Here is a 10612-nt window from a genome sequence, read left to right as displayed (position 1 = left end):
ATGCATGGAGTATTAAATGTAGATAAAAATAACTAATTACATAGTTTGATTGTAAATTACGATACGAATCTTTTGAGCCTAGTTAGGCCATAATTGGACAATAATTATCAAATACAAACGAAAATGCTACAGTGCCGAATACGGATTCCTAACCCCAATCTAAACCAGGCTTAGTAGTGCTAGCATTGACATTCAAACAGTGTTTTTGGTGTTGTGTGTTTATCCATTGACGTTTTCCATTTCATGATTCTGGTCGTCTCACGCCATGGGCCTATCTTTATCGATCCATATGACTATTGTTTCCTTTGCCTTTTGTCAACTTGGCATGACACTCGTGATGTGGATGGATGGATGGATCAGGTCAGGTGAGGCGTGTGTGTGTGTGCATCTACTCCTAGCTGCTGCTGCACAGAGAATCCAGCGTGTCAGTGGACAGTCAAATGGCCACATAGCATAGGCCTCGTGAAGCAGTGAGCTGTCGCCAAAAAGGCTCGGGGCCAAGGGAGCTTTTTTCATCGCCCCATCCAATCGGCCAAGGGAGCTTTTTTCATCGCCCCATCCAATCCAATAATCCATCGTCCATGCTGCCACTCAGGCTGAACGATGGCAATAGTAGCATGTTCGCTGGTTGGTTTTAGCCGATCTAAATTAGTTAGTTAATAGTATTTTTCTCTCACAATAAACCAGCATTAACTAGCTTAAATCAGTCCAGAAACTAACCAACGAACCGGCCGAGTTTCTGCTCGGCCTCATGCCCTCGTCCTCGGCCTCATGCCCTCGTCTGAATCTCGTCTTTTGTCCATTGGGTCTAAAGTCAATTTCTTGTCAAATCTTGCAGTTATGCTTTAGGAGGATAACTGAAATATCACAAGAATTTCGTAATTCAGATGTTTTCCTAGTACTTTTCATGTATTACCTGCTTGCTAGAGTAAGGATAGCATTTTTTCACATAAATTTGTGAAATCTTTTGAAATCATAATTGGAAGAGAACTGTTTATACGATTCGGTAACTCAATTGAATGCTGAATCCGTTACAGTTGGAATATTGCCATCCAAGAACTGTACATCAATCAACCATCACCCAACCTCCTTTGTTGATTGCGCCTTTGGAGGCACAGACATGGCTTTCCACGCTTGCAAGGAGGACGCAGGAGGCGGTGTACACTGTACACTCTGGTGTAGAGATAGCCGTCTGTTTGCTTGGTCGTAACGATCGTAAATTTTTAGTCAGAACAATATTTTTCTCTTACACCAAATCAGCCAGCAGTAATAATCTATGATCGTATACGATCGTATCAGCATCAGCCGAACAAGACGGCAGGATGATATAAGTCATTGTGTACAGTCTTTTCGATTATTGTAATGTAATCCTTTTAAAACCTCCCTCTCTTTGTAGTTTAACTTGGACCTTCCAGGGTTCAGAGGGCCACTCCATTCTATTCTAATGAATGGAAATTTCCAGGGGATCCTTGGCCCCCGGTTGACCTCCTTTATCAGAATTAAAAAAAAGAAAGATAGTAGTGTGTTCTTTCTTCTTCCCCGGCCCTGTTTGGTTTCTACCGTCGCTCCTAAAATTCTTGTCACATCGAATATTTAGACACATGCATGAAGTATTAAGGGCCTGTTTGGGACAGCTCTACTCCAATTTTTTCTGCTCTGTTCCACCACTCTACCATGGAGTAGCTCCACTGTGGAGTTCCTGAAGCAAATGTGACTGTTTTGGTATGCAGCTGCTCCACCTTCGGTAACAGGAGGTTTTGGTGGAATGTCCTTCTATGCCCTTGGCACATCCATCCGAGGCAGCGGGGCTTGTGGAGATCTGGAGGCCGTCGTAGGAAGCGAGCAAGTGGAGGTCGTCCTCAGAGGCAGCGGGGCTCGTGGAGAACCTCTGGGCGTGAGCGGTTGTCCTGCCGAGAGCACAGCGGCCATGGCGCGACCATCAGGGGCGCATGAGCCACGCAAAGACAAGAAAGGAAGAAGATGCATACATGAAGAAGGGCGCCGCCGGGGATGGTGAAAATGCGGATGTGGCTTGCTGGGGCATGGCCGGGGACGCGCGGACAAGCCCAGGGCACAGCTACCACGGGCGTGGCCACCAGGGGCGCAGTCGCCAGGGACGCACGGCTCGCCGGGGGCGCGGCCGTCGGGGACGCGCCGCCTGCCTGAGGTGCGGTTGCTGCGGACGCGGCTTGCTGGGGGCTCAGAGTGCTAGGCGTGCGGCCGCCACTAGCGCTGCCGTGGAGGGAACGAGCGTGGCCAGGGCGCCGCTCACCGGTGGCGGCGGGGCCAAGCGAGGGCGGGCCGCCGCTCGCCAGGGGCGGAGGGGCCGAGCGCGGCCAGGGCTCCGCTCGCCGGTGGTTTGGGGAGGACGGGCTAGAGCAGAGGAGAGAGAGGCGACGGGAGGAAATAGAACGAACCGGTATTTGCGTAACGAGTGGCAATTGCGGGTAATTACCTCCAACTCCACGAGGACATACGAAACGCTGGTTTGTGGAGTACCCTCTGAGGAGCTCCGCGAAAAACATGGAGTTGGACCAAAACTCCATCTTTTTTTGGGAGCAGAGTTTGTGGAGTTGGACATGTTTGGCAGGAAAGTTTAGGAGCAGAGCGACAAAAGGTGGAGCAGAGCAGTCCCAAACAGGCCCTAAATATAGACTAATTACGAAACTAATTACACAACTTGCGACTAATTTACGAGGCGAATCTTTTAAGCCTAATTAGTCCATGATTTGACAACGTGGTGCTACAGTAAACATATGTTGATGACAGATTAATTAGGCTTAAAAAATCATCTCACAAATTAGCCTCCATCTATGTAATTGGTTTTATAATTAATTTATATTTAATGCTCTTTATTAATATCTAAACAAATTCGATGTGACATAAATTTTAGTAACGACTAAACAACCAAACACCGCCTAGTCCATTCCCGTAATAAAATCCCAACTGTTATTGGTTGCGCATTCAAGCCTAAAACTTCACCCATTTTTCTGTCTAAGTGAGAGATAAATAAACTCCAGGACATGGTGCTGTACCTTCCAATTATTTATGCCTTTGCTTCCCTATCCCTGGAATTGAATATGTACTGGAACAAGGAGTAAAAGCCTCCCCATACTAAAAAGATGCGATTCTAATTTAGACCAAGTCGAACTATCTTAACTTTGATTAAGTTAAAAATAATATCGGCATTTATAATTTCAAATAGGTACATAATATTTCATGATAAATCTAATGATAGTGATACATATTTAATTACTAAATATTAATATCTTTTTATATAAATTTGATCAAACTTGAGAAGATTTAACCCGATACTATTTTAGAATTGCATCTTTTCTTGAAGGGGGCACTACCTATCAGGAATTCAGGATACGAGTAGATAATAAAACAGCAATCTGCTCAGCTACATATTATTTTTATGCTAAAAAACTACATATTATTTTAAAAAAGAAAAAGAAAAATGTACCAATGTGGATCAATTGGTTCTGCGTAGACAAGACTACTGACTTCCTAGGTCAGGGTCAGCTCATGTAGGGCAGACAGACCTCATTTCCAGTCAGATCCTGGTGCACTAAAATAATGCCCCTAGATACCAATTCACAAATCAGATTAAGGGGGTGTTTGGTTTCTACAGGAAAATTTTAGTCCATGTCCCATTGGATGTTTGGACACATGCATAAAGTATTAAATATAAAAAAAAATAACTAATTGCACAGATTGTGACTAATTTGCGAGACGATTTTTTAAGCCTAATTAGTCTATGATTTGACAATGTGGTGCTACAGTAAATATGTGCTAATGGCGGATTAATTAGGCTTAATAAATTCGTCTCGTAAATTAGTCTCCATCTATGTAATTAGTTTTATAATTAACTCATATTTAGTTCTCCTAAATAGCATCCGAACGTCCGATGTGACATGGACTAAAATTTAGTCTATGAAACCAAACACCCCCTAAAAGATCCCATCCCCTCCTCCCTAGTACTAACACAGTACAGGATTATTAGCTGCAAATTGCGTTGCCACTTGCTCCAACTCACTGACCTTATCATTGACAAATCGATCGATCTGAAATCAAACACCAATAATTACACACACTAGAGATGATCTGAACTGACTGAAGTCTGAAGAAACCAAGCATCAGCTTGTTTCACGCGCTGCAAAACGTCTGCAGAGTCAGGTAGGTTCGTTCTTGCACAATACGAGGGCCAGTTTGCACAATACGAGGGCCAGTTTGGTTGCTGGAAAATTTGGCAAAACGTTACTGTAGCGTTTTCGTTGTTATTTAGCAATTAGTGTCCAATCATAGTCTAATTAGGTTTAAAAGATTCGTCTCGTGGATTTCGTCTAAACTGTGTAATTAGTTTTATTTTTTATTTATATTTAATACTTCATGCATGTGTTTAAAGATTTAATGTGACGAAAAATCTTGAAAATTTTGGTATTTTGAGAGGGACTAAACAGGACCCAAAACTACAAGAGGCAGGCTGGAGTAAAGGTCCAAGGCAAACCTACTCATTTTTTATGGAGGCGTGGAGGCTAGCTACGTCAGTAGTACAGGTATTTGGTCGTGTATGGCCACTTGGGTGAGGACATGGGCAAGGTCGCAGGCACAACACGTCGAAACAAGCTAGGGTGCATTGGGCGACTACTCGCTTGTTGCTTGCAGTGTGTCACATGCTCGCAGGCAGCAGGCAGCTCACTCAGGCTCGGCTCACAAGGTCTCCACTTCACTCGAGTCTAAGTGTAGGGTACCGTTTAGTTCCACTTCGTTTTGCAAAATTTTTTAAGATTTCTCGTCACATCAAATCTTTAGACGCATGTGTAAAGCATTAAATATAAATAAAAAATAAAACTAATTACATAGTATAGACGAAATTCACGAAACGAATCTTTTAAGCCTAATTAGACTATGATTGGACACTAATTGCCAAATAACAACGAAAGTACTATAGTGCCATGTCGCCAAAAAATTTGCAAACTAAACAAAGCCTAGGTGTTTGAGTGGAGAGGATGTTTCAAGAGGAGACTACTGCGAATGTTTAGGTTGTTTTCTTCTGCTCCGTGTTGCTAGCTACTTAATGCGACGGATTCATTGGGTTTCAAAAAATTTGAAATTTTCTGTCGGACGGTGATACCCAACAACAGTTTGGTACATTGGTTTTAGGACAAAATAGCAATTTGGTGTGTCGTGTGCGTATTCTCAATTCTCGGTTCCAGGTTCAAATGCTAATCTTTATCTTTTCATGTCGTGTTTGGAATGTGGTAATGTTTTTCTATTCCTGCATTTTTTTATGAAATTAGACTGAATTCTTGCATTCCAAACATGCCATTATGGGACATGCTAGAGTTCACGTCATTATATTAAGGATTTCCTTCCATAAAAAATGATATAAGTCTATTAGAGCATCTACAACAGTCTATCAATAATCTATCACTAACATGTATGTATTGAGGTAGCCTAATATTATTTTTGTAAATATTAGGGGAGTTGCTACAGAAATGCAACTTCCCTTTTATTTGAGGGAAGATAAGATAATTATTAGTTGCCACAAAAAAGGGGAATAGGTATCGGGTAACTACTGAAGCAAGAAAAAATATAGTTAACTCTAATATGGCAGCTTTATAGTGATATGAGGTATTGAGGGACTCTTGGAGATGGTCTTAGGATGACATAGTTTCTAATATGAAACTTTAATTAGCAATATATCCGTGTATGAATTATATTATCAACTGTTATCTTATATTATTAAAGTATTGCTCGACAGATCTCAATAATGCAATGTTAAGCTTACGCTCCCAATCCATTGATGATCAAAGTTACTCCCTCTATTTTTTTACATGTCTTGTTAGCTTTGTCCTAAGTCAAACTTTACTATCTTTAACCATCAATTTTTTTGACCAAATTAGCAGGGGAGTCCTCTACCTATTTTTTTTCTTTTTCATTAAATGAAAGAATGAGCTATTTACAAGTTTACATATTTTCAAAACAGGCAGCCAGGAGTACACCACTTAGAGTCTCACAACTTATATGAATTATATGTTACGAAAGTATTTCTCATAGTGATCTAAAAGCATAAACCTTACGTCATGAACCCATATAATCTTTTTGAAATCGATGGTCCAAGATACGAATGTTTGATTTAGGATGAAGTTAATACTGTAAAAAAACGGAGAAAGTAGGAAGGTGACATAACACAAGCCAAGATGCCCAAAAAAAAAGATTTGAGTTTGAATGAGGGATGGAACCTGCTGATTCTGGTCCACCACATGTCCATGTCCATCTCCAATCTCTCTTCCAACTACTAAGGGCGTGTTTAGATCCAAAATTTTTTGGGTTTGGGGTACTGTAGCACTTTCGTTTTTATTTGGCAATTAGTGTCTAATTATAGACTAATTAGATTCGAAAGTTTCGTCTCACGATTTCTCACCTAACTGTGCAATTAGTTTTTTTTTCCGTCTACATTTAGTACTCCATGTATGTGCCGCAAGATTCGATGTGACGGGTACTACGTAAAAATTTTTGGTTTTTGGATGAAACTAAACGGGGCCTAATTACCAATCACCAGCACCCATTTGCCTTGCCACTAGTAAAATCCCCTACCAGTCACCGCCATCCATTTGCCTAAAGGAAAATTCTACTCGCCGTCTAGTACATAAGTACAGTCACAGTCACAGTCACAGTCACAGTCACAGTCACAGACACAGCATATCCTAGTCGTAGCACAGCAGCACTTGTCTGTTTGACCCCATGGCTTGCGCTGCGTAGCGTAGAGTGTAGAGAAGCAGGGGCATGGCGGAGCTCCCAGAGTCCCAGGGATCTTGTTGGCTTGCGCTCGCTCACAAGTCCGTGTCCGCCATGCAAGCCCTTGCTGGGTCGCTCTCGCTCGTTACCTGTCGTCTCGGAATGGCTGCATTGCAGCTCCCCCCAGCAGATTCTTCAGCCTCGAGGTCCGTCCGGAGATGGCGTGAGCGTCCGGTTGCAAGCGTTGAAGAAACTGGGTCGGCAACGGAGCGATCGAGGGGTTTGAAACCTGTTTGTTAATTTTGTTTATATTACGAATGAACAGACAGCGCCATGCATGTGGTCTGCAGTGGTAAATTAAGGTAGTAACTCAGTAGTTTATTTAATTTAGTCCCCCGATCGATGAGTTCAACGGCCTCCGTATTTCAGCGTGCAGTGACAGAGCATCTTCCCGGATCTGCCGTGCTGACTTTTTTTTTTTTGGTTCTTGATTGGCGAAGCAAATTCTGACTTTGTGGGTTTTATGCGCGCCGAGTTTAGAAGAGAGATGTCAGATGTCAAAGAACTAGCACAAGATTCTTGATTCTGAACTAGTAGCGAATATATACATTTGTATAAGTACACTCTTCGGTGCCAGATGCCGGTTCATGTTATATGGTTTTAGCGTTCATGATCTGCACTACTATATAGACGGAATTCGCAATGCTTAGCCGCGGTAAAAAACAACTTCTACAGAGGAATTCGCAACCACATCTATGCAGGAACATCAATCAAGAAATGAAGCAGAGGTACGGAACCGTCTAAGGACAGACCATAAGATCAACCTCCGCATAAATGATTTCTCCAAAACAATTTATGTACCGTACTCCCTACACAAGGTTACCTAAACAAAGCATTTGTAGAAGCGGTTGTATATATAATTACGGATTTGCTAGCATCTAGACTATGTTCCGGAGCGCTAGCGTCGGACGGTGCCGCTCACGTAAGAAGTGGAGCCCACGCTGTTTGTTTTCGCGTGCCCCACCGCGTGGACCCCATGCTGCTTCTTGCCCTACCATCGCACTCGCTCTGCTTCGCTTGACCGCCGCGCGCCCACGCTTGCACGCGAGAACGCCACGTGGGTCCCAGTCACCTGCCCCGCCTATGGATGCACGTCGCGGATGCATTTGCCGGCCTCAAGCACCCGCACGGTGGCCCATGGCTGCGCCCAGCAGCTGAGGCGGGCGGCTGCGGCGGGTGGGTCCCATTACAACATGTGCAACACCATATTTATTTTTTTAATATCGAGATGAAACACTTGCAACATACGTCTGAAACAGTTGAAACACTTGCAACATACATCTGAAACACATGCAAAACACCGAAAAACTTGAAAACACATGTGTAGCCACTGCAAACGTATGCAACATCCAGATGAAACGTTTGCAACATATTATGAAACACCTGAAACACTTGAAACATACGCTTGCAACATGCATGTATATGCAACACCCAGATCTACTTTTGCAACATCCAGATAAAACTATTGCAACATACGTCTGAAACAGATTTTGAACAAACTCTTGCAACGTACGTGTATAGCCATCGCAACATTTGCAACATCCCAATCTACTTTTGCAACATCATATGAAACACTTAGAACATACCTTTGAAACATCTGAGACACTTGAAATATATGTTTACAATATGTGCTTTCAGCACAACATCTCCTTGCTGCTTGGGAGAATGAAGGCTCATCGGCATGTGGAGTTCATTGGAGTACAACTCGTTGGTGTGCGCGGAGCTCGCCGCTCTGGTGAGGAAGGTCGTGACAGGTCTGATGTAGAAGACGCTCTGGTGGAGAAGGCCACGGCTGATCTGGCGCGAGCTATCACCGCTCCGGTGGAGAAGGTAATCCACACGCTAGAGAAGCCCGCGGCGGACAGGAGGCGCGATGGAGATAGAGGAAGGCGGGTGGCCACTCTCGGGCGCGGTAGAGATGCCATTCGGCAGCCCCAAGGACGCCATGGAGAACACTACGGTGGCATGCGGAGCGCGGTCGTGGTGGGGCATGGTTGCGGCGCGGTGAAGAGCCTTCTAGAGAATGGAGACAACATAGGTGAGTGGACGAGAGGATAAGACTGTTGGGCCGTTAGGCTAGTGTCGCGGCCCGCAAATGAAAATATCCAGACGATCGGACGCCCTGACCACAACATTTCCGATATAATTATCCCTAAAAATATATTTTTAAGGATGGTCCAAAAGATCAGCCATATTGTTTTAAAATGATTTATCCACACTTAGATTGTCGTTGCTTTTGCGTGTGCATGTCATGGATTCGAATATGAGACCTTCACCTTCTAACGTGTGCAGCAGCCGCTGTCGTACTAAGGGAGATGAGGCTCGTAAAAATTTTGGTCAAAAACTCGATAGTAAATACAACGGAGAGCGATCCGAAGAAGATCACACGAAGACCTATTTGTGCGTGGGCAAGGTCCATGGACGAAATATGAAGTTTTTTTTGCTCTAGCAAGGACATCTTTACGAGGGTCTTCAATAAGGGGAGTGTTTGGCTGGATGGTTAATAAACCAAAATACTGTTCTGGCTGGATTATTGTAAGAAAAAAATATTGTTCTGGCTGAAAAACATTGTTCATGTAAACAGTGCCCGTGTGAGTGGGCTGGTCAGCCAGCCAGCCAACCAGCCGAACACGCTCAAGGACTAGAGGAAAATGCGAGTTTAATTTCTCAATACCTCGGGAAAAAGTTGATGCAAGAGTTTGCATTCTCTGATTCATTTAGCTTTCTGCATTTACTTGCATTCCTCGATGTGTGTTTGACCTTTTTCTAGGCCTTGTTTAGATTACCTTCAGATTCCAAGTTTTTTTACTCTCTCTCCATCACATCAATTTTTAGCCGCTTGCAGGGAACATTAAATGTAGGTAAAAAAAATAACTAATTGCACAGTTTAGTTGAAAATCACGAGATGAATCTTTTGAGCTTAGTTGGTCCACGATTGGATAATATTTACTAAATAAGACAAAAGTGCTACTATTCATCGGGTTGAAATTTTTTGCAATCTAAACATGGCCCTAGTCTACCTTGCTAGGCTGTCAATAGAATTGAAGCCTTAGGTGCAAAACTCTTTTAAACAGAGATAACAAACACTTAACAAAATTTTAGTGCATATCTAGATAATATCCTACATAGGCTTTGATAAGTAGGTTTGAAAGACCATTAGGTTTTTAAGTTAACTAATGCATTTCCCTCTCAGGTGGCATGGCCTCTTCCAACCAGGATGAATAAAAATAATTGATGTTGAATGTATCCGTGTTTGCTAGTTTCACCTCGTGATTTTGTCATGGAAAGTTTGCAAAACACGTTTGGACATCTATTAGAACGTTTTGAGAAAATTTCAGATTTTCTAGATTTTTTCCTGTTTTTTATAGTTAAATCTAGTTAGCGTCTATGTTTATGGGCTTTAAATATTTTTCTCTGTGTTTCTCTTGTCCAAACTATCTCAATGTTTCTTCAGAATTTTAGAGGCATATTTTGTGGTTTAAAAGCCTTGGCGGGTTTTTACATGTTTTATTTAAAATTTGATGAAACCACCTCTAGTGTAGGCAAAGGCAAGGAGGTATTAAAGGTTTTGAGAAAGATAATTTGTTAGAATTTAAAGAGGAAATATAGACTACAATGAAACACAATGGGCCCATGCTGATACTCCATCTGTCTAGAAAAGAATGCAACTACGGGTTACGTGAAATCAAAAGTGGTTCATGTTTAACCAAATTTCTAGGGAATACTATTCACATTTACGGCTCCAAAATAATTTATTATGAAAATACATTTCGTAATTAGTTTTATGATATTTATTTGATATCATAAA

This window comes from Miscanthus floridulus, chromosome 15, assembly GCF_019320115.1.
Source record: "Miscanthus floridulus cultivar M001 chromosome 15, ASM1932011v1, whole genome shotgun sequence".
NCBI lineage: Eukaryota > Viridiplantae > Streptophyta > Magnoliopsida > Poales > Poaceae > Miscanthus > Miscanthus floridulus.
Note: the sequence above shows the minus strand (reverse complement) of the source record.